We start from the raw sequence: 23,712 nt of genomic DNA on the forward strand, positions 1-23,712 counted from the left end.
ATCATACCACATATAGTGAATTGCAGTGCAAGCATTTAATGGGCTTAGCACTATTTTTTTCTAAGGTTTCAGAGAAGATACTGGAACACAGACTTCTTCAGAAAACATCTGTACAAAATCCAAAACTATTAAGAAAATTAATTCCTTTTTTTTCTTCTTCTTCTTTAGAATTCATGTACCAAAAGCTACAGAGTGTCTAAATCTATCTGGAGTCATCCTGTCCTAAAAAAGAGCCTTATTCAACATACAGCTGTGAATATTTCCATGAAATGTACTTCCCTTATGGCTTCCTTCCTGAAACCAAGTCACTTGAAAATCAAGTTTAGAATAAAGATTTTTTTTTGGTTCATAGTGATTAAAACCAGCAAGAACAGTGGAAGTGTTTGAATGCCAAGTGTGTGTAATTTTCTTGCAGAATCCTTAGGTATCCAAGTCAGAGGGATTTAACTTTCCCAGATGCCGAACAGCTGCTTACAGGTTTATTCTGTGCCACAGCTTAGCTCTGCTGGGGGGAAAGAGGAGCCAAGAGGAGGGGAGTTAAAATTCCTCCAGTGCAGCTACTCAACACAGATTCAGTGATTCCCTCCTACAGACAACCTTCTCATATAAATAGTGAAATTTAAAAAAAAAAATCCAATATCACAACATCTTGGACAGCTCCAATGAGTCTAACCCCTGTAATGTTGCCAGTGTGAGACCACATGAACTGTGAAGCAACAAGTGAGTATTTCAAAAATTTGCCTACCTTAAATATTAAAAAAAATTTACTCTTATGGGATACAGGAATACATTTAACTAGACCTAAGGAAATCCATTGGCCATGATGGACAAAGTATGCAACAAAAACCTCCCCAAACAGCACACCCTGTCACCCCGATGTATTTTAGCATCCAAAAGAAAGATTAAGCTTTGGAAAGATTTTATTAAATCTTGTAAATACTACTCCCACCTCAGCAGTGCAAAATTCATTTTCTCTTCTCTACTGATATGGATCTATTGAGGCAATTGACTGAAGTCCAGTCATTTAAACTGAGCAAACAGGTACCAACCTATGCTGATAAGTCCTGCAAGATCTTGTGGCCTTTGCAGAGCAAAATAATCTGGACTTAGGTCAATGAATGTGTTACTATTTGAGGACCTTAAAAGGGCATATGTTAGGAAATTGAACTGTCTCAAGCTCAGTGCATTTCTTAAATAAAATGACCTAGCTACAATATTTATAATTTGTGCACTAGGACTTGATCCAAAGCCCATTCAAGTCACCAGAAAGGTACTCACAGATCTGAGCAGATTTCAGATCAGGTATGAATTGGTATATTACGTTTGATTTTTCTGCCAGAGCAACAAAGATCAAATATGCACCTCTGCCATTACTTTAATCTTTGCTTAAAACTAGAATTCAACTGCTTCACTATCAGAAGCTAGAAACAGATTTGTTCATTTTTGTGTGTAACATAGCAAATATTTTCATCTTTGCAATTAAAAACTGACAGGAATTTCACAAAAATTAGGAGGTTAATTAAGATATTTTCATGGGAAAATTGTTCCTATTAGATCCTTGAGAAAATTTTTTTTTGCTTATATTATGCATCTCAGGGTTTAGGCATTAACATGTCATCTGGGTCAAAAAGTCCCAAGAGATATAGACATCTTGCCATGTTTGTTTGCACAGGGAGTGTGCTCCTTGCTCACTGGAGCACTCATGTGAAATAAAACGCATTCCTTCAGATCAATAAAGGCATTGTTTAGCAATCCAGAGTTCAGGACAGATTAAGTTTCTGATATGGAAGACAAAAACAATATGAAGTCAAGAACATGTTATTATCCATATATATTTCTCCCTACTTTCATATCTTCCTTGTAATATGGGGAATTTTAGGACCCTCTGCACAAAAAGGAAACATTTCCTTCAAAGAATTCTTTGCATTTTCAGCAGTATAAATATATCTGTGTGCATAAATATAATAGTATTACCTCTTAGCAAAACATACAACTGATGCAGCTAAAAGAAACAAAAGTGAGATCTTGGCTATCAGCATTGTCATTCTAATCAAGAGCTTCAAATTCATCCCCATCCCCCAATGCCACAGTAGAAAGAAGTTTCTGTTTATTTTTTTAATGCAGGCTTATATGCCCCCTGGCTATTGGAATACAAACACAAAAGCAGATGCAGTGTTAATTTAATTCTGTAGCAAGTTTTCAGTGGTGCAGGAGCAACATCAAAGACAGTCTAAGAATATCAAATTAAAGCCATCCATCATTCTTCTTGCACCACATTGTCCAGAAGGCTTAACCAATATCAATGAGGATTTAACTGTCACCAGCAAGTGGAAACACTGGTATTGTAGGCCTAAAATTAGAGTAGATTTGAGTAAATTGAATGATTATTAGAGGAGGGACATGAACACAAGCTTCAGTCCAGCAAATTTAAAGCCTGTAATCAATCTTCACCAGGTAATCACCACCCATTTGTCACTGAAAACATTGATGTTTTGTTAGATTACAGGAGAATACCAAAAAGCTTCTAACTTCATTAACATGAAAGTACTAAGCAGATTGAGTCTAATTCAGGCTAGCAGCTACCCTGACTACCTAGTTGCTCTGTCATTTTATCTGCAAGCCTCAGCTTCCCCAGATGTCTATGATATGATATGATATGATAGATATATGATATACCTGCCCTTTGTGGAAAGCTGAGAGTGTCACTGCTCTGCAGCCTGCAATCTGTACTTTTGGTGTATCTCTATTTTTATAAAAGCAAAGACAAGTTTTTGGGAAAGATTTATAGAGAGGGAATATTAAGAGCAATTAATACCTCAAAAATAATAACAGGCTAAAACACTTGAAGCCAGAGAGGAAACATGTATGGAATATTGTCCTCTCTTTCCCACAGCCTAAATGATGCACTGAATTGCACACTTGTCTTTACAGCTGGTGATTCTTCACGTTTTAGACTTAGCTCATTAAAACACTGCATATCATCCCCAGCATACAAGGGGGTACAAAAGTATTTTTGTGAACCTTCTTTTAGTTTCACAGTTTGTGAATACACAGTCAAGACAGGCTTCACAACACCCTGTGCAACAGTCTGAGCTGCTGCCACAAGTTTGGAGGAGAGCCTGGTGCCAAGGAATGGCACTGGAAACAGGAGCCAACTGCACCAGTCAAAGACATCTTCCAGGGCACAGCCACAGGGGAAGTCACTGGGGAAGTCTTGTTAAGAAAATAAAAGGGAAAAAGAAAAAAAAATATATATATAGATCATCAACTAGTGTCCTGCCTGAGGATGAAGAATCTGAAAAGGAGAGAACTGGGATGCAGGAAAGCACATGTTCTGATTACTCACCATCATCCAGAGAGGGACTTCCAACCTATTTTAACAGTTCAATAAAATGAAACTACAGCTTCAGAAACTATGCAAAACCACTCATACACACTCAGACACCTAGGGTGTTTTTCAAAGAAAACAAACAAACAAACGCAATCCAAACCCCACAACCTACACTGTATACAGACAACAGGCCAAAATCCATACTGAATTCTTCAGCCTTTGTCACTGGAAAAAATTGTGATGATACCAAATATTTATCAAGCATTAAAGTATCTGGAAGGTATTATCCCAGTGCACATAAACCATGCAAAGCAAACAGCAATCATAATTTAAAGTTCAATTTAAATTTTACTTCTATTTGGGGTTGGCTGAGCTGTACCACTGCACAATTCACAATTGTTACAGTGGCTGCAAAAGTAACATTTCATCAGATAAGCCTACCATCTTCAAAAGAAAGAAGATGAATTACAAAAATCAATTTTCCACTCATTACAGAAAGTGTAAGGATCACTAAAGATCACCATGACTGCCATAGTGCTGTCTGTAATTTATACAACAATTTCTCAGTTTTTCATGGTGGACTGTCACATATAAGACAGCGTGCAAATGAAGAACATAAAAAAAAATTCAAGCAATGCTTCTGAGAACAAAATTGTTGCAGGGGAAAAAAGAAAATGCAATTCTTGGGAAGAAATGTGAAAATGCAGACAAAAAACCATAGGTGGTTGCTACAGAAACATCCAGATTGCATCACAGTATCATCCACAGTTATTCATACAGATCACTTAACTGAGGCAGCAAATTAAATAGACCCCCTTCTCCACAAGAGAACAAAAATTATACATTGCAATAAAACAAAATCTTTGTGTACTGCCAACAATACATTAGTTACTCTTTTAAATGAGAAAACAATTATAGACTTGGCTAAGAAGTAAACTTTTTACCCCTCTGTGGCTTCAAATACTTCAAATTCTGGAAGCATTGATATGATTTTCATAAATATTTGCCAGTAGACAGCTGAAAAATAGTATATTTCACTGAAAAAGGCCAGTGATATACAGTAACTACCACGAGCAAAATAAAGTTATAACTTGGAGAGAGAAAAGCAGAACATGACTGACCCAGCATTTCCCTTCCTTACAATCACTAGTCAGTGACCCAGAATAAAATCACAGAAAATATCTGTTATCTGTTCCAAGGAGCAGATTGCACAAAGAAAATCTTCCTTGAGATAGCCTGCCCTTCCAGTTAGCGGGAGATTGAGTGATGCCAACCCTGTCTGAGCTTTGTGGTTCCTCCACCCAGCCTGCAGGACCCCTGGTCTCTGTAAAGAGAGAACCTGAAGTGCACAGCTAAAAGGGAGCTCAGCCATCTCCCTACCAGGTCCCCAAACTTAATGCTACAGAAACCACGACCCCAGCTCATAAGTGGAAGGCTCTAGGCATGGTTCACACATTTTTTCTGACAGCCATGCACCTTCACCTCTCACCAGAATAACGCTCTGCCCCAACATCCACCTCTCAAATATATCATCTTCCTTCTGCGTCTTGTCCCTCCACACGAAAGAAGTTAGCAGGCAAACAAAATTTGTCCCACATAAATGAAGCCAGCTGCACTCTGAACTCAGAGACAGCTGTCCCAGAGCAAGTACCAGCCACCCAGCAGATGCAAGAAACTAATTTTTCTTCATCTTGTTGCCCAAGTGTTTGGAGCAAAACATCACAGCAACCTCTTTTGCTAATCTCCTATTAAGGGTTCTCAATTACATTTGGGGGGAAAAAAAGAGTGCTTTAAAATTGCTTAACCCATTATGATCCCAGCAGGAGAAACTCAAAAGCTAATAACAGAAGATATTTCAAAAGACTTATGAAAAGCTGTCCCAGTATGGTTCCTGCAGAAGTTTGCTCTTTTTATAAGTCTTAAACTCAAAAACAATCTGATAGCAAATGCTGTCTTTTAAAGAGACCATTTGGAACCACCTTCTGAATAAAAAAATAAATCTGTGAAACACCACACACATACACACTTTAAACACTTTGCACCCTCCTTTGCCATTTGAAGGTGCCTTGCACATATTTTTAGACTCTGGGGAGCCCCAAAAGAAAGGATATAAGCAGAAGGGCTGAGGCTACAGCCAGAAATTGAGCAGTTGCTGAGGTTTTGAGGAGGCTGCTCAGCAAAGCTACATCTCAGCTCCATTCCAGTCCTGCCATCACCTCCCCAGCCACCTCCACTGCTAAAGGAGGGTGCAGAGAGGTTTTGCTGCAGAAACACGGGAGAAAGCCTTCTCTCAGTCAATGAAAGGTACAGCATTGCATTTCAGGAGACAAATTCCTCCTGAGTCACAGTACCAGCCTTCTCCGCTGCTGCTGCTAGCACAGCCATTAATTTTGCTGGTGGTGCTGTTAGTCTTGCACAACTCAAAGAGGTTTCTGATTTTATTGTTCATGGGGCAGGCAGTGACATCTTTAGGGCAGCAGCTCTTCTCTCTATTTCTTTTCTGGCCGCCTAACTTTGAAGATTTCTTCTATCAAAGGAGACCCTTCCTTGCCTGCTGCAAATTTCTTGACCGTAGCAGGACTAACTAAAACTAAACTGAGTGCAAGAGGTGCTTTGCATTTATGCCTAGATGAGAATACCCCAGAGAGAAGTGTTAAATTCAAAGTGCTACCAAAATGCCTCCATCTCACTGAGAAAAGGAATAGCTTTCACAGAGGTATTTAGTAGCAGATAAGGGAGAGTTGGATATTTTTTCTTCCTGAAGGAAAAACACGGTTTAGGGAAACTAGAAAATACCTGACTGTGACAATTATGGGACAAGGCTTAGGGAAAGTGTAACTGGGCAAAAGGGGCTTCACCTCAAAGTCTCTGAAGATACCAAAACAAATGTCCCACATTTAAGATATCAGACTTCAGGTTGACCATCCTGCCACCAGAGGCTACTGAGAGAAAAATAGTGCCAGGAGCAGGCCAGTGTAAGAAAGACCATCTAGTTTCTCTACTGGACAAGCACCAGAGCAAGTGAACTTCTCTGTTTATAAATTCAGGGTACAGAGAGGAAACAGCCCAAAGCTCTGCTCCAAATATCAGAATGAATTTGGTACTGATTGTTTTTTCCTGATTCTCCAAACAGATTCTAAGCAAATGCAAAAGTGTTTGGCAAAGTAGCCAGAGCACACATCAACTACTCAAACTACTTTCTGAAAAAATGGCTTTCTCGATAGTCATTTATTTTACTGCAACTATCTTCATTTTTCTCTCCTACCAGCAGCTCATACAAGGCTTGTTGTAACAGGCTCCTAATGTCATACATCCAACCTGGAAATCCTCAGTGAGATACAGCAGCTTTGCCAGTGCAAAGCATGGCAGGCAGCCCACCCTGACACAGCCCATTAGGACATGCAGGCTGGAACAGCACACGACAACTGGCAGATTATAATGACTTTTCACTGCCTGCTATAACAGCAGATTCTGCAATGTGCAAGTTAAACTGTGTGCAATATGCCAGCAGATGGAGAAGGGGAGTTTAAGGGACCCCCTGCCCAAGTTGCACGGTTATTACTGGCTTCAAAAAGATAATTCCTTGCTGGATTTTTCAAAGCTCATAGCTAGACAGGCACAGGAGGTCCAGCAAGCCCACCACAAAGACATAAACATACCCACAAACCTCTGAGCCAGGACCAACAAAACCCTCAGCAAAGTACTTCTGCTGCATTAGTAAACTACAACTGGATTTAATGAAGCATGTATTAAAAAGCTGCAAGGCTTCAGGGTGAATTTTTAGCAACCACACCACCTTTAAAGGGCTTTGTGAGTGCTTTTACCTAAGCAGTGTAACTGCTTTGATGTGATGGTTACCATTAGATAACCTGCTTCAACCAGACGAAAAACAATTTCAAAAATACACATCACTCAGCCAGCAAGGATTCTGACTGTTCCTGCACAAGTTCAACTTTGTCACTTCCTTGGCTTCTTTTCATAATCACTGCAACAGAAGAATTTGGTAAGAAATACTGGAGAATCCATAAATGCAGCTCAGCAGTAGCTCCAGCTTTATGCATGATAAGGAGAAAGCTGATCTTCGCCAGCCTATCTGTTCATATATTCAAGAAATCAGACTGATGTCCAGAGAGGGAAAATCTTTGTGCTACAGCTATGATAATTCATCACAGTGTTTCAAAAAGGCTGGAATGAGACAGAGAAAGCAGGAGTCCTCGCTTTCAAGGAAGCAACATTATGAACTCCACTTTGCTTCCAGATACCAGCAGAGTTTCTGTAGACAACTTACACCTACATCTTCAGAATACAGCAATTCAGCCACAAACCAAACTCACTACAATCCTCCTCCTTCACTCTGACCTGTCTCTATTCTTCTCCAACCTGGCAGCTCTACACAGAAATGGATTGCTCATGGACAGAATAGTGAGGAGGAACACTGAGCTGATGAATCTTTTTTTTTTTTTCCACCAAAACATGAATTATGAAGCCTTCTTACATGGGTTTGCACTTGATTCCAGATAATGGAGAAAAGCCATGAAGGAGACTGCTGCCCTAATGCACAACGACACAGTGTCTTATAATAGCACAATCTAGAGATCTGTTATCACCAACTACTCAGCAATACTAAAAAAATTCACCAACCTGACCTGCAAATAACCCCCAGTAAAGTAAAAGAGCAATTTGGAAGAGCCAAATTGGGCATTTACACTGAAGAGGAGAATGTACATAAATACCCACCTTTTGCTAGCAACTGTGGTAAAGTGTGACATATTCTACTTTTTCATATCCTTGTCGCATGCAAGAGAACACTGTCAAAGTGCTGATTGCTTCCATAGTGTCCTGAATGGGACCCTATACAGATGGCATTGCAACTTTTTTTTCTCCATTATATGTTTGACAAACATTATTTGAAAACATGTTAGCAAGACTGTCATCTGCAGTATCAACAAGCCATTTTTGAGTCCAAGCATTCATTGTCATTTATGCTGGCTGAAAACCTGGCATTTGCATTGCTAAGGTTAAAATTCTATGCATTAGTAAGATTCCTTGTCTTCCCATTATAAGATCCTGTTTTCTGTTTCCCCAAAGGGTTAGCCAATATACACAATACTGAATGTTTTTGTAACAGGTCATGTCCTCTATCTGATTTGAATTACATGCAAACTTCAGCCAAAATAATTCATCTGCCCAGCGAAGAAAGCACATGCAGATATTCTACTGTGACTCTCAGTCAGAGCTTTGAGATCTGTCAAGATAGATCTCTTCTGTGAGCTCTCCCAAAATGATCCAAAGTCAAATCTTTATTAGAATAAAATTGGAATGCTTTACTTAAATAAAGAAAAACTGAAAAAGACTGCAAAAAAAGGAACAGAAATAAGTTGTATACTCGACTCTCCCATTCACTGCATCAGCACTGTACCATCAACTTCTTAATAACATTTTTTCAAAGCCCCAGAGATTACAAACATGGAATTCAGTAGGCATACAATAGGGGCAGATATTTCCCATCTCATTGTCATGAAAGACAATCCAAGTTGGCCAGACCTACTTTTGCAGATCTATAAACAGAACACATTCAACAAAAGTCCCAAATTTAAGTCTTTGAAATACTGCATAATCTCATTCTCACCAAGTGGGCTCCATCCTTTTCTGCATGCAACTGTGACAGAGAACCATGACACCTGTGCCAGCATTGATCATTCTCTGAGACAGTAGTGGAGAGTAGTAAACAGTAAATTAGACCCAAGAGAACAGGAGAAGAAAGGCAATTGTGTGGTGCTACCAGGCTGAGAGATTGGCAGGGACACAGACAAAGGTACTCAGTTTGCAGGAACTACTCTTAAACAGTCACAGTGCAATGCTGCCACTACAATATCAGATGCTATGGATCTTGAATTGAACACCACAAGCTGGCAAAGGACTTTTGACCTTTTCTTTTTAGCTTCAGCTTCCCTGAGTTGCTGTCACTGCTTCACCTCACAGGCTTGTTGTGAAGATAAAGTCATCATTAGCTTGTGAAGCTTCCAGACACTGCAGTGGCAACTGCTGTTAAAAAAGCCTGTGAGGAGATTTAGATTTCCTTTTCAGAGCAGAGTTTCAATAGTGTGCCATAAATAAAGCATGGGACCACACACTGAACAATGGAGAAAACATAATACTGAATAGCTGCTCATTTAGTGAGTGCTATTCATCCTGCTCACTGAATGAGGCAAGAGGAAAAAAAAAAAAGTATATGATCCTGTAATTAAAGACTGTATCATAATGCACACACACAAGGGGCCTGAATCAGGGCTGCACTGACAACCTTATGTTTGATTGCTTAATTTTGCAACCTTAATGATATTTCTTTAATGTAGTTTAACATTACATTTGAATTCTTTCTCTAAAAACTGTATTAGGCAGCATGTGTCAGTAAATGCAAGTAACCCAATGCATTATGTATATTTTGTTCCCTCCAGGTCTTCCAGTACGATAAGAATGGTTGCCAAATAACATATTTAATAAGATTTTCCATGAGTTTTTCTGCAACGTTTTCTCCTGTTTAAATCCTTACAGTGGATTTGTTGAAACATCTCCAACACAAAGCTGTGAGGCAAAACAGCACTCCTATCACAATTATGCAATGAAATTTAAGTCAGAAGCCTTTGTTTTGCCTCTCTATAGAAACAAGAAAATTTCCCCTCAATCCTAGTAGGTTTAACTTGATAAAATGGCAAATTAGAATGAGAATTACTGGCAGCCCTTTAAGAGAACAGTGAAACCACTACTGACTGAGGAAATAGAGAGCAGGTGCTAAGTCCCATCTCTTAAGTATAAGTGAAAATATTTTCATTGGTAATATGACTTACTGAAATATTTGCTATATCAGCATTCCTGTACTCTCCTGTAGGCTAAAATTTGAGCAACAATGGCACCCAGTATGGCAGAGCTGTTCCACCTCTCAGTTGCATTTGCATCATTTCCAATGGACTTGGATATTACTGTCATGCACATACAGTCATGGGAACCCAAATTCCTACATAATAATGTTAAGACTCCAGCTTTCTTTTTGAAATCCTGTTCTAAGGCACCTTTCTTTAGTCAGGAGACAACATAATTTCTTAAAGGCAGAGTACACACAGAACATCCCAAAGGGAAATGCACACTATGCTCTCCTATAAGATGCTCTTCCTTCCTCTCTCTTGCCTTTCACCCTGCTCCCCTCTCCCCTCCTCACTCCCCCATCCCCAGAACATGAGATTCCAGTGTTTACAGCAAAATTATTTCCTCCCAATGGGTGCTCACATAAGGCACTGGAATGAACAAAGTACACCACCTCTTTTTGTACACACCAACCCCTCAGGTCAGCTGCAATCTGCCAGCAAGCCTTGCCACATCCACAAGGTCTGTCCAAAGAAAACGGTAGTGAGAGGCAGATGGAAGCTACAGTTCTCTGTCAGAACTGATAATCCCATTGAAAAACAAGTTGACAAAACTCAGAGCATCTCCATACTATGCTGAGGGGTGTCTGGGTGCAGTCTGTTTGTAGACTAGCAAACAGCATGACAACCCTTGGGCTTCTCTTTTGAGGGCCAGGCACAAGCTGTTGGCATCCCACCCCTTTCACAGAAAGTCCCTCTTACATTTTAGCTGCTCTAGTGTATCTCTTGATTTTTCTCCTGATTAGGTTGTAGCTTTTGTCACCGAATTCCCAGATCATTAATTCTTAAGAGAAAGGGAGTACCCTCCCCTTTTTTTAATTTATTTTTTCTTTATTACAAGATCGCAAGGAAGAGCCTTGATTTAGAGGTCTGCATTTCAGTGGCACCACTAGGACAGCCTTCCAAAATATTTTGGTTGGCTCAGAAAGTGCTTTGGTTTACACTTTTGACAAAAAAAAGCCCACTCTAGACAAAAACCTGGATGAATGCTAGTCAGTAGCTATTTTATCAGAGGCCACTTAGTAAGTGACATAAATAAAAGTTACTGACAGCAGAAAGAGACACACATATGTACAGACCAACCCCTTTAAAAATCCATCTGCCCTGCCTTGTGGAGTCTATCGAATATCAATAACTTTTTTAGTTTATTATGTGGCACGTTGTACAAACAATATGCAAACAGTCACTCTCTGATAGTCCCCAAAGACTGGATGACGTTTCAGTGTCAACTACATTCAGAGAGGATTTTTCATCACAGATATGAAAATACCAACAAATTCTTGCAGCACAGAGTTGCAGATGCCTCCTGTAGGTACAAATCTGCAGATGTAAAGCAAAAGCCATTTAAGCTCCAAACACAGACCAGGTCCTTCTCCTCGTACATACTGCAGAGAGCACAAGATTTCCAGCCAAGGCAGATTACAGTCCTTGGGAAACATTTTTGCTCAGTCATTTTTTGTCTTAGTGATAAACACAGAGTGTTAATTTCTTGCAGCTAATGTTATGAGTGAGAGGCCTCGGCAAATTGAGGGGTAGGAGAGTTAAGTTACTTATGACCAGGCATGGAAGCAAAACTTCATCCAAAATGTGAAGACACCACCACTGCAGAGGTGTTGGAGCATCACAACACACAGGTGCACTGGTCAGCCAGCATTAAAGCTATAAAGAATTAATCAAATGCACATTATTATTTGATGCTGCATAGAACAGGATGTTAAAGTATCTGGGCATCTTCTCTGAACTATTAGCAGCTTGCAGGCTCCAGATCAAAGGAGAAGTGAGATCACCTTCGTCTTGCTAATGAGCAATGAGGGGTAAGAAATGCCCTTCTCCTGACCCTGGCACATGAGCTGCTCCCTCTGTGCACGCTAGCTGTGAGACAAGAGTGCTGCAAGAGATGGAGCAAGTGCTTTCTAACACCCAGCTCCAGGGCTGTGGCTGCTGCAGGCAGCTGGTGTTCTGAGGGAACTTCTGCATGCCAGTGCAGAACAGGCACTTCAGTTCCTGCTTTTCTTTGTTTGTGGCTTGCATTGTCTGCTGTCATTCAAACCTGAATGGTCAACAGTAAAACGTTGCTTACAATTACTGCTTCCAGAATGACAGCACTGAATGCTTTCCTGACAAACTGCTAGAGAGCTGTACGTGGCTATTATTAATATTACTATTATTATTTTCAAATCAATGCTTAAATGAATAATTTGTATGCACCAGCGAGCTTTACTTGAAATCTAGTGACATGTCTAAAAATAAATGTTGTGCCAATGGGTAAATTCTGGCAAGTCACTGAATCAAGAGGAGTGTGACAGAGGTGATTGGAAGATGGAAATAATTAAGCTGGGGGGTTTTTTTCCCCCTTTTCATCATGAAGAAATAACATTTTGCCTAACAGATGAAATTTGAAGTGCTCTGTAGGAGACACCTTTTGTTTTTCTCCATAATGAGCCAATTCCAACACCCAAACCAACATGCTAAAAATTAAATGCATGACTTCTGTGCCTTTTTTGTTCAGTTTTAGCTTTTTTTTTTAATTTAAAACACAGTTTTCAGAGAGCCTGAAATGTAAAAGAGACTCTTGAAGTTCCCCAAGGAAATTTGCACAACAGATGGTAAGATATTGTAGTTTCAGAGGTTTGATTAGAAGAGTCAGCAGTATCTGCTGCGTTGTTCGCAGGCTGGAGAGCCAGGAGCTTTCAAACTGAAATCCCCACTTTACCACTTGCTCCCTGCCTGGGGCAAGTGGTGTGGTATTGTCATCCTGCTTTACTGCAAAATGCAAACAGGGGTGGTCCTCACAGGATTGCTCGGAAGGATTAATCTAAGGTTTTACTCTGCTTAGAAGATCTTAAATGCTAGACACGCTCTGTAAACGAGACACTACTGTTACACCAAATCAAAATCTGCATTGCTCTACAACCCAAAATAGTACTTCTGAAAAAGTACATTTCTAACACCTTCACTCTAAGCAGACCATCCAGAAAATAACTGGTAATCAACTTGAACAAAACATACTGAGACAAATTCAGCGTGAATTTTTCCATGTGGTACTTATACAAATGTGCTGTTTGAAGGATTAAGTTGATAAACAGAATTCTGAACAATACAGCAAATAGCAAAAAAAAAGAAACAAAGCAAAAAAACCAACAAAATAAACAAACAAACAAACCAACCCTGCAAGCAAACTTAAAGACATCATTGAAAAGAAGCATATCCTCATGGGAAGGACTTTGAGTTCACAAAATATCTTAAAAACGTGTCTCCAGTCCTGGAGTCCTGACAGGGACCTGAAATACTTACAGTAAACATTTGATTTTGTAATATCTTCTCTCATCCTTTTTTCCCCTCATGAGTTTAGATGTGTAATCCACACTTAACTATTTTTAAGCCAAAAGCTAAATAGCTTAATGAAAAAGAGAAAGTTATAATTCAAGGCTATGCCTAAAGATCTTTTCTACAATTGGTCCAGAAACACCAGATGTGAAAACATCTTAATTCAGCAAAACTGAGGATGCCTCAAACAACATGCCAAGAGTTAAATTACTTCCATTAAGAGGCACAGCTTCTAGAAGAAATCTTTTGCACAGACCCAATTCTGCATACCATAAGAAATTCCTAAGCTTTTCCCTCATGTACAAACCTATGGAACAATTATGAGTTAGATATAATTCATCCCAACATTGGGATTTGGCTTTGTATTTGATCTCCAGAACCCAGCTGACATGTTTGAACTAGGAGGTGTTTCCTATTGCCCTGTGCCAGTGGTGCAGCAGAAGGAACCAGATGTATCACCAAAGGCTTGCATCTTCCCTTGCCAGACTCCTCAGCTCTTCCTGTTGATCCAAAGCATAAGGCAGGCTGCTTGACCCACAGGAAGAGCTTGAGAGAACAAGCAGAATATGAATTCTTGCAACAGCTGAGGACAAGGCTGAACCACAGCTCCCTTGTTGGACTGGTCAGTCCATCAGCTTGGAAATAAGCATTAAACACTGAGGAAAAGAGCATCAAAATAAGTTGCATAAAGGACAGCAGTAAACTCGTACATCTTGCAACCATTAAATACAACTAGTTAAAGCCTAGAAAATGTTTTACAAAAAAACCCTCCCAAAAAATTCATACACACACCACAAAGCTTCAACATTTGTTACAGGAATGAAGGGGCGAGGACTGTGTAGGAGGAAGAAAAAACACCCCACAAAATAAAGAAGCTCAGCCACTTTTCATGGGATGAAAGGTTCCTCCCACATCCATTCAGTAGTAGTTGGTTGCAGGGCTGTTACATTCCTCAGCTCACTATCGTTGCTGAGACATCCTACACATTCCTCCAACGCTTGGCAGCAAAGCCAGAGAGAAACAACGATGGCCATCCACAATGCTCATCTGTCCATTCTCTCCAGGGCTAGTGGTAGAGAGGACATGTGGCACATGAAATGTAACTTATAGAAGGAAATGGAGAAGTGCAAGGCTCAGATTTTATGTTAGCAAAGAACATTTATTCACTCCTGCCTTAATAAAGATGAAACTAAAATGCTTGATGCAGAAAATATTCAGTGTATTCTTACAAGAAAAAGAAAACAGGTAGAAAGACTAATCAGCTCAGGGTCAGCAATCTTTTCATTTATACATCCAGAGATCATAGAATTCAAAGAATAGAAGTTCCAGGTTTAGAGTTAAGAGATTTCCCATTTCAAGACTGTATAAATCTAAAATCAGTCAAATCCCTAAAATTGAGTGGCTGTAGTTGTGGTAATAGTCATGCAGTGCTGTGCCTAAACCTATAAGCAATTGTCAGCTTTATCAAAGATATGAGAAAGAGACACTAAAACCCTTACATACCCCCACAGGCTTTAAAATATTTTTATGTGTTTAGCCTTGACATCACTGTGAGTCATTACTTGGAATCTAATTATTAAGAAATTAGGGGGGCTTGGATGTATTGTAGACACTTACTGAAAGACCTTCATGCAGCACTTTGTGAACATGGCTGCTTGTTGCCTGCCCTTAGAAACCCAGACATACTGAGTTTCACTGAAAAATTGCTTGCTGTACTTTTACTTATGTTTCAAAATCATTTTACACTGGGGAAGGGAAAAAAAAAATGAAACAAACTCAAAAATCAGCTTCCAATGCTGTATTTGTCAAACATCTGAAAAAGTACAGTCTTGCCCCGAACCAGAAACTGAATTTAGATGCTGCTTTGACCTTATATCTCTTATGTACAATTGCATGTAAACTATGCTATTATTTCCAAGTACCTTATCTCTGTTCCGGGCTATATCTGTGTCCACAGAGAGGAGCTGCATTTTGATTTTAAATTTTAGAGCAAAAGGTCAACCTACATCTGCATCGGCAAGAGAGAGAATTAGAAGAGAGCTGAGACTGAATGGGATCCCATTTGTTTGGAAAGCAAATACACAGCTATACAAGAACTGCCTTTTAATTTCATTTCTGTAAAGCAGTAGCATGAAATGCAAGTCTGTTTTCCCATATTGAAATCATTTCAGTCATGCATTTTCCCATGCTTAGAATAATACCTCATACTTCTTTATTCCATCTTTAAGATTAATCCAGGGAAATGAGGGGCACTTCTCTCATCAGCTGCATCCTGTCATGTGGTTAAGGTTTGTTTCAAATTACCCAGCAGTTTAGTTAGGATTTACATCACCTTCACCCAGAAAGAATCATGTTCTGTCTACTTACAATCCTAAGAAAAAAATTCAAATAACTGCAGTTACTAAAATGAAAGTTCCTCTAGCAGAGAAAAATTCCTTCTCCTGTGAGTTTCAGGATTCCAGTAACTATTTCAGGTATTCTCAACTGTAGTGTCAGTAAGGCTGTTTCACTAATTTCACAGAAAGTAATTGTAGGCTTAGAAGGAATCGACAATTTTTGTAACAGAGCTCAGCTGAAAAATTGCAAGTGTTCTGGATAAATCTGGGCATCCATTTACACTGCAGAAAAACAGAAGCAAAACCCTTCATCAGGGCAGCCCTTGATATTGAAACTATTGCAAGGGATGTAGTTACTTCTTTAGTATCACACAGCTTCATTCACGGTTTTGGTCACACAAGACAGTTCATCTATAGAAATACCTTGCAATTCCCCTCCCTCTTCTAAGAGCCTGTCCTGATCATGTTTTCTTCAGTCATCTGAGTGCAGAAATATATATCAATCAATTCCATTCACATCCATACTGAATACCAAATGGTTATTTTTTTTTTTATGATTGCAAAGTATTATGTCTTTCCTGCTGACAGCAATAAAGGCTTACAACTAGAAATCTTTAGGTATGTCATTACTTTTAAGAATGTAATTTTTTTTTTTAAGAGATAGCCATTCACATATGATTAAAATCACTTCAGTGATGAAAATACCTCAGCCAAGAAGTTTCCTGTGTACAAAGTTAATGAAAACAGAAACCATATATGCAATCACAAGTTCAAGGATTTACTCAGGAAAGATAGCTTAGTGCCCTTCATGCTCAGAGCTGCTCTTGATTCACTCAAGATAATCTCTGGGTATTAATTTAGTATGTCTGTTTTGGGGCATCTAAGATCACTGCACTACTGAGCAACTCCTCAAGAAGATGATATTTATTAAGTTCCATGATCACTCACTGGACTAAAGTTTTTCTCAGCACTCAAGAATCACTGAGAATCATTAAAATCTTTCTTAAGGCAGGTCTCTGTTAGACAGAGTCCTTCAGGGTAAATCAGTATGGGGTTATCATTTTCCACAAACATTACCTTAACTAACAAAGTGGTTAAATTCTTCTCTCCCATTAAGTCAGTTTTTATTCTTGTTTGGCTCAATGCCCTGACTGCAAGGCTTGGAGATGTACACCACAATTACTGAGGAGTGGATTATTTTTAACAGTTCCGTCCCTTTCATTTCCAAGGATACATTGCTTCCTATTACTTGACAGACATTTCCTAGTATAATTTATGAGAGCAATTGTGAGGAAAATGGCATGTTGCTTTTCTAAACCAAAATAATAACAGTAATCTGAGCCACTTCTAGACTGTCTGATATAACAGGAGGGTGGAGTATGAGAGTCTGTGGCACTGGAAATGGAGGAATCAGTTCTTCTGTGATATTAATTCTTCAGTTGCATACTAGACAAGCCTAAAAATACCATTTAAAAGCCAATGCAGACACTCTCAAAGTGAGGAAGATCCATAAGAGTCGTGGAAACTTATGTTGAATTGATGACAAAAATCTGCAGGCTCTTCTACCCTTCAGGTTGAAAACTTTATGTAACATTACGTAACTTTCTGTAACTAAGCATTGGCTATGATTATACTCTGTATTGGCTATTGTAGCCTACAGGACAGTCAGCAATTCTTTCCCTGTGTTCTAACTACAAGGAATTAGTTCTGGGGCAGTTTACTGCATTTCCTTGTACTGCAAAAAAGAAAAAAGCAACAGAAATGTGCATCAAATTGTGGGCATTAATTTGCTAATGTACTCTACATCTGCTTCAACTTGGTGTTCCCTTGCTGCATGGATCATTTTCCTAGATGCAACCTCTGTTCCTGTACAAAAAAATGCTGAAAGAAGTAGCTTGACATGACCAAAGGGTCTGTGCCTCATAGCTCTGGATCAATTGGATTTTGACCTGACTTACTTCCCAGCTCCATACATATCTTCTCATACTCTCAAAAGACACGTTTTGGGGTTTTTTGAAACATGGATTCTGAAAGATCAAAATTTGGTATCAAACTCCACTATGAGAACATGACATTGCACCTAGGCTTTGAACCCAGTGTGCACAGCCCTGATACTGGAAGAATTTAATCAGCTTCACTGCCAAGCACAGGTTTCAGAAATCAAACTGATTGAGCCTCTAAGGGATTGACTTAAAAGCAAAGTATGCAGCCCTTTTTATTTTAGAATGGCCGCAGGACCACGGCAGTAATTGCAGCAACACAATATCAGTATCAAAGGTTTCCAGACTCTCTTACAAACTAAATTTATGGTCACTGAGGAAAGTGTCAAGTTAAATTTAACTTAGAAAGAGACATTGAAGAGAAGCTCATAAAAGTAGCAGGATATACTACACAGAGACATTTCCAATTATCTTACATATATACAGAAAGACTATGGCAAAGAATCTTTTTTTTCCACTTGATCTTCTGTATTATTATTCAAAAACCAGAAAGAATAAGAGAGACATATAGTCCTTCTTAGTATTTCCTACCCCTTGACTTCTCCTTTCTTAAGAGTCAAGTTTCCACAGCTATTACAACAGTAAAACTGAGCTCTGTAAATGGAGGTTGGTTTGTTTGCTGGTTTGTGTTTAAGATTAGTGGTTGGGTTTTTTCCCTTTGGCCTCATCTGTTAGTGGCTGATGAAATTCAGCTCACTGATAACTCATTGTGGCTGGTGTCTTTTCCTGCTCTTCTAGAGACAAGAAGGGAGATTAATTCAAGCAAAACCAAGGCAGGAGAGGGAGTGACTTCAGAAAGGCAGCACCAGAGTAACTGCAGTGATATAATTATGCTGAAGTACTTCTCCCTTCCTAATACAGGTAGGATTTAGATCTTTTAATATTGACCTTTGACTAAAAGCCAGGAAGAAGCTGTCTTTAAATGCAAACTCATCAGTAGTGAGTCTATGCAAAGTGCCAGTTGATATTTCCACTTGGAGCACACAACTCCTCCATATTGACTTTGCATTTGCTATGTAAAGACACCTTATTCTAACCCAAAGAGTTTCAAAACTCTTCTTCAGAATAAAATTTACATTCCAAAACACCAGCACAGAATGCATTGCATAAAAAAAAAAAACCAAAACAAAAACAAAACAACAAAAAACACCAACCCAAAACTAAACAAGGCATTTACAAGACTCTACAGGCTCAGAGAGGACTGACTTTTACCTTCATAAGTATTTTGGCATCTCAAAGGTACAAGCTAAGAACCTTCTTTCCTCTGACAAGCCCTAATATCAAACCAGGCTGAAGACCCAAGTCCTACTAGGTTCCACTGGTGCCTAAACAGACTTACTTGTTTATCTGCTCCTATGCTTTGAAAAACTTACTTGTCACCTAAATGCCTAGGACCTGACATTTTTTTAAAATTTGATCTAATAAGATGTTGTGATTTCAACCCAGCCAGGAACTCAGTACCACAGAGCCACTCACTCCCCTGCCCTCAGTGGGATGGGGAGGAGAACCAAAAAATATAAATCCCATGGGTGGAGATAAGAACACTTTCATAATTGAAATAAAGTAAAATATATTAACAATTATGATGATAAGGAGACTGAGACAGAAATTAAACCCAAGGAACCCAAGTGAAGCACAATGGAGTTGCTCACCACCTGCTGACCAATGCCCAGCCCAGCCCTGAGCAGCAATCAGTGGCCTCTGGCCAACTCCCCAGGTTTATAGACTGGGCAGGGCTGTCCATGGTGTGGAAAATACTTTAACCAGTTCAGGTCAGCAGTCCTGGGAATGCTCCCTCCTGTCTCCCTGTGTATCTGCTCCCTGCAGAGCAGGAGACACTGAAAAAACCTTGATTCAAAGTGAGTAATAGTGAGCAACACCTTTAACATTAGTGTGTTGACGTTATTTTCATATTGAATTCAAAACATATCATAGTACCAGCCACTAAAAGGAAAAATTAACTCTATCCCAGATGAAACCAGAACTTAAAGCTAAATCAGAAGCTAAAATCAGTGTGAAAGTAGCTTGTAGTATTAATCATTAACTTTCAGATGGAGAGAAAGTTACATTTCTAGTATTTCTTAAATTATCACCTCAAACTTTTACACTTGTTGAGAATTTTCAAGTTGAGATCGATTCAAACAGCCACTTCTCTAATTTCCTTGTCTTTGAGCTGAACCTTTGATTGAGGATGACAACTCTTGCAAGGACAATTTAAAACTGACCCTTGGGCCAGCAATTGCCAATCACCCCTTCATATGCGCTAGTCATGCATTCCGCAGAGCTGTAGGGTTTTGACTTAACCTTATTTCACTTCTGACAATCTTTACAAAGGAATTATTTGCAGTTGCTACAATGTGTGATGGGTTTGAACTTAGGTCAGGGAGATTGAATTAAAGCAGAGGGCATCCTCGTGATGAAATCATACCAACTTTTCCAAATAAAATTACTTATCCACACACACACAAAAAGATTGAATAATGTAAGAAGGTGTCCTTTTGTGATGGGGATTTTCTTCTCATGAGAACAGGTTATGTTCTACTGTCAAAAATATTTAAAGGTCAGGGGCACCACAACCTACAGCAATTCATTTCAATCTGTGAAAAATGCTTTACATCTCCCCCCACTGAACTAATTTGGCATCTTGAATTCAGCAGCTAGATTTCCAGCTCAGCTACTCACCCCTCAGACTATCTGTGTTTTGTGTTGCTTCCCATGGTGTTGCATTACATGACCCCAGGGCCATTTCCATACTGTTGGGCTGTGAACAGCTTAGATGACCATAAAGATGTGTTTTCTGAAGGTTTGCATTTAACATGCTGCTCCACTGGGACCCCGTAGACACAGTGATGCATCATCAGCACTAGAGCAATGCTGCTTCTGTATGAAGGGAACTGACTGTCGTGAAAAGAAACATCAAAATTAGCTACATCCTACCAGATAAATTAAGCACGATAAGGTTAGAACAGTTCAGTCTCAGTAGGAACGGGGGATATCATGGTCCATAATTGGTGAAGGCAACTGAGACACAATCCAGGAGATACTGTCATCAGCACAGCCCTGACACCAAAAGTAAGGCACACTGGAAACCTCATTTAGGAGACTGCAAGGCAGCAGACCTTTTCCCTGCTTTGAGCATATGGTGATCATATCTAAAGGAGCAAATCTGGATAGTGGAACTGTTGCACCTGAGATTTCTCCCAGTGCCTCTCTGACCTGCTGAGGACTGTCCCTGACACATAACCACACTTACAGGGTCACAGCACTTCCCTCCAGAGGTGCTGGGTAGGGCTTCTTTTCAGCTTCAGCACAGCCTATGCTCTCCTCCTCCACTACCTGTCCTCAACAAAAGTACTAAACACAGTTCAGAGCCCTATACAACTCTGCAGAGTTGGTGTCATTCCCTGCCACCCTGACACAAACAGAGGCCACAAACACTTGATCCTACAGCACTTTAAACAAACCGTTTTTGCCCATTACACTCTTCTATCTCGTAAGGGCAAGTCGTAGGTGTTTCACACAGAGATGCCACCCCAACGTGAGGCCAAAGTTACAGACATATTCCAAGCTTTTTATTAAAGGCAAACAACCCCTTCACCCCAGCCACAAGTACCACACTTTTACAACAGGCTATAAGGGCAGCAAAATACTGACTTCAATAACTTCACTTGCAATATACAGGGCAGCATCTAAACAAACAAAACAACCATTATTGGATCTCTTCTTTAAAGTCACTATGTGGATTTCTTTAAAAGTCTAACACAGATTCCCAGAGCAGCAGAAAAAAACAATGCTGGAATCTCAAGAGGAGCAGAAGTGACTTTAAAAGGTGACAATGTGCCTTATTGGCATAAGCTGTTCGGTGTTACACCAAAATGAGTCATTCTTTAGCATTGTCACACACAAAGTAGGACAAAGATTTCAGCTGCCTATCCCATACAAAACAGAGACTGAGTAAAAATATTTTGCCTTTAATTCCCAGCCTGAAAGGAAGAATGTCATTGTCAATGTGACTTTGGAAAAAAAAAAAAAAAAACCACTCCACATGCACTACATTACTCAGATTTGTTCTCTTCATGCGTTCAAAGTTAAACAAACATTTCTGCATTTCACTCCTGTTATCTCAAAGTCACAGGAGTGAAATCTGGATTCTTCTCTGGCTCTTCCATAAGCAATGGATGCTCAGCTCTTGATTGCACTCACCTAACAATGAGAAACTTTACTATTTCCAATATGTGCAAACAAGAGGTGCCCCAGCACGCAGTTTATCTGCCTGCCAGTCATTTCATTTTCCAAAATTCAGGTATATTTATTTGCAACCAAGTTTTTTATAAGACAACTACACAAAGCACATATAGAAATATGAATTAATATACAGTTTTCACCTCATGCATATTACCAAATTGTAAAGACTCCACTTAATCTAATTAAGTATTAAAAGGGATTGTTCCACTTTAACTTGCAAAAATTACTAACTCACATTTTCTGTTTAGTCTGCTTTCTTGTGAATAACAGAAATACTGTCTTACACAGACCAGTACCAGCTCCTCATCTCTAAAAGCAGTTTCTTCCTGGTGTAAAAATAAATCTGACAAAGGAATCCAGTTTTTAAAAAACATGTCAATAAAGGATTTATCACTTTGCCTCACATTTTTTCCCCATAGCTAGCACAGATTTCTCTCTGAAGGTTCATTTCTAGCATTCTGTGTAATTAAAGTCTGGGGATTGGGTTGTGGATTTTTTGGGTTCTTTTAAAAACTAAAGCAGTTTCTTGTAGTAAGTAACATCAGCCTGGAGTGCAGACAAGAATGAATGAAATCTCAAATGCTGCATTTTAATGGGAATCAAATTAGACTGGTTTCATCCTAGGTGCCACTTGCCAACATTTCATACAGAATGCCCATTGGCTGTGTTGACAATTTACCTTTTTTTCCTTCCTCTGTCCACAATGGTTCTTTCTCCCCTGACAAAGCAGGGAGGCTCTGCTTGCCCAGGAAAGGATTTGTGGACAAGTTTTCAGACTCCTCTCATCAACAGTTAAAACATTGACAAGTGTTTTACCTGTCATTATGTAAAACTGTTAACACATGTTTTCCATGCTACTTATAAATGCAGATCTACATATACAGACTAAATTAGCATACCCTATATTAAGCTTCATTAATCCACCAACTAAGAACAGATTGACATTTAAAACTGTCAAGAAAACTGAATGTCTGAAAAGGATTTATCTGCAGAAGCCCAGATCTTTGCAGTTCCTCAGGATGATAATAAAAGGCTATAAAAATGAAACAAAGGGAAACCTCGTCCCAGCTGAAGTCAATAACAGAACTACAAAACCCTCAGAGGAGGTATGAGTTCATTCCTGCTGCTTAGGGCTGTGTCCAGAGCCAGTGTACACGAGGAGTTCACAATCCTCTGCTCTCTGTCCCTCCCTGGTCATCCTCTGATGACTTTCCTGTTTGCAGCAGCCTAAGCCACATGCCTACCCTGAGACATATTCACAATCTTATGGCTTCCAGGGGCCATTCACCTGTTTAACTACAGCAAATACCAATGTATTTTGCTCACTTGAGGACTGCTGTCCCTTCAAACATCTTACCATACCATACAATGTCCCACTGAGACTACAAAAGCTCTCACAAGTACCAGGAACAAATGGCACACAGAAGAAATGCCATCTAGTTTCCCTTCCCTGCAAAGTTCTTCAGTGCAAGGACTGTCTCTGAATTGTGTGAGCACAATACCCTGAGCCAGGACTCTACATGATGCTGCAACAGAAATAATTTAAAAATCTA

This window comes from Lichenostomus cassidix, chromosome 4A, assembly GCF_008360975.1.
Source record: "Lichenostomus cassidix isolate B80296 chromosome 4A, HeHo_3.0, whole genome shotgun sequence".
NCBI classification, from domain to species: domain Eukaryota; kingdom Metazoa; phylum Chordata; class Aves; order Passeriformes; family Meliphagidae; genus Lichenostomus; species Lichenostomus cassidix.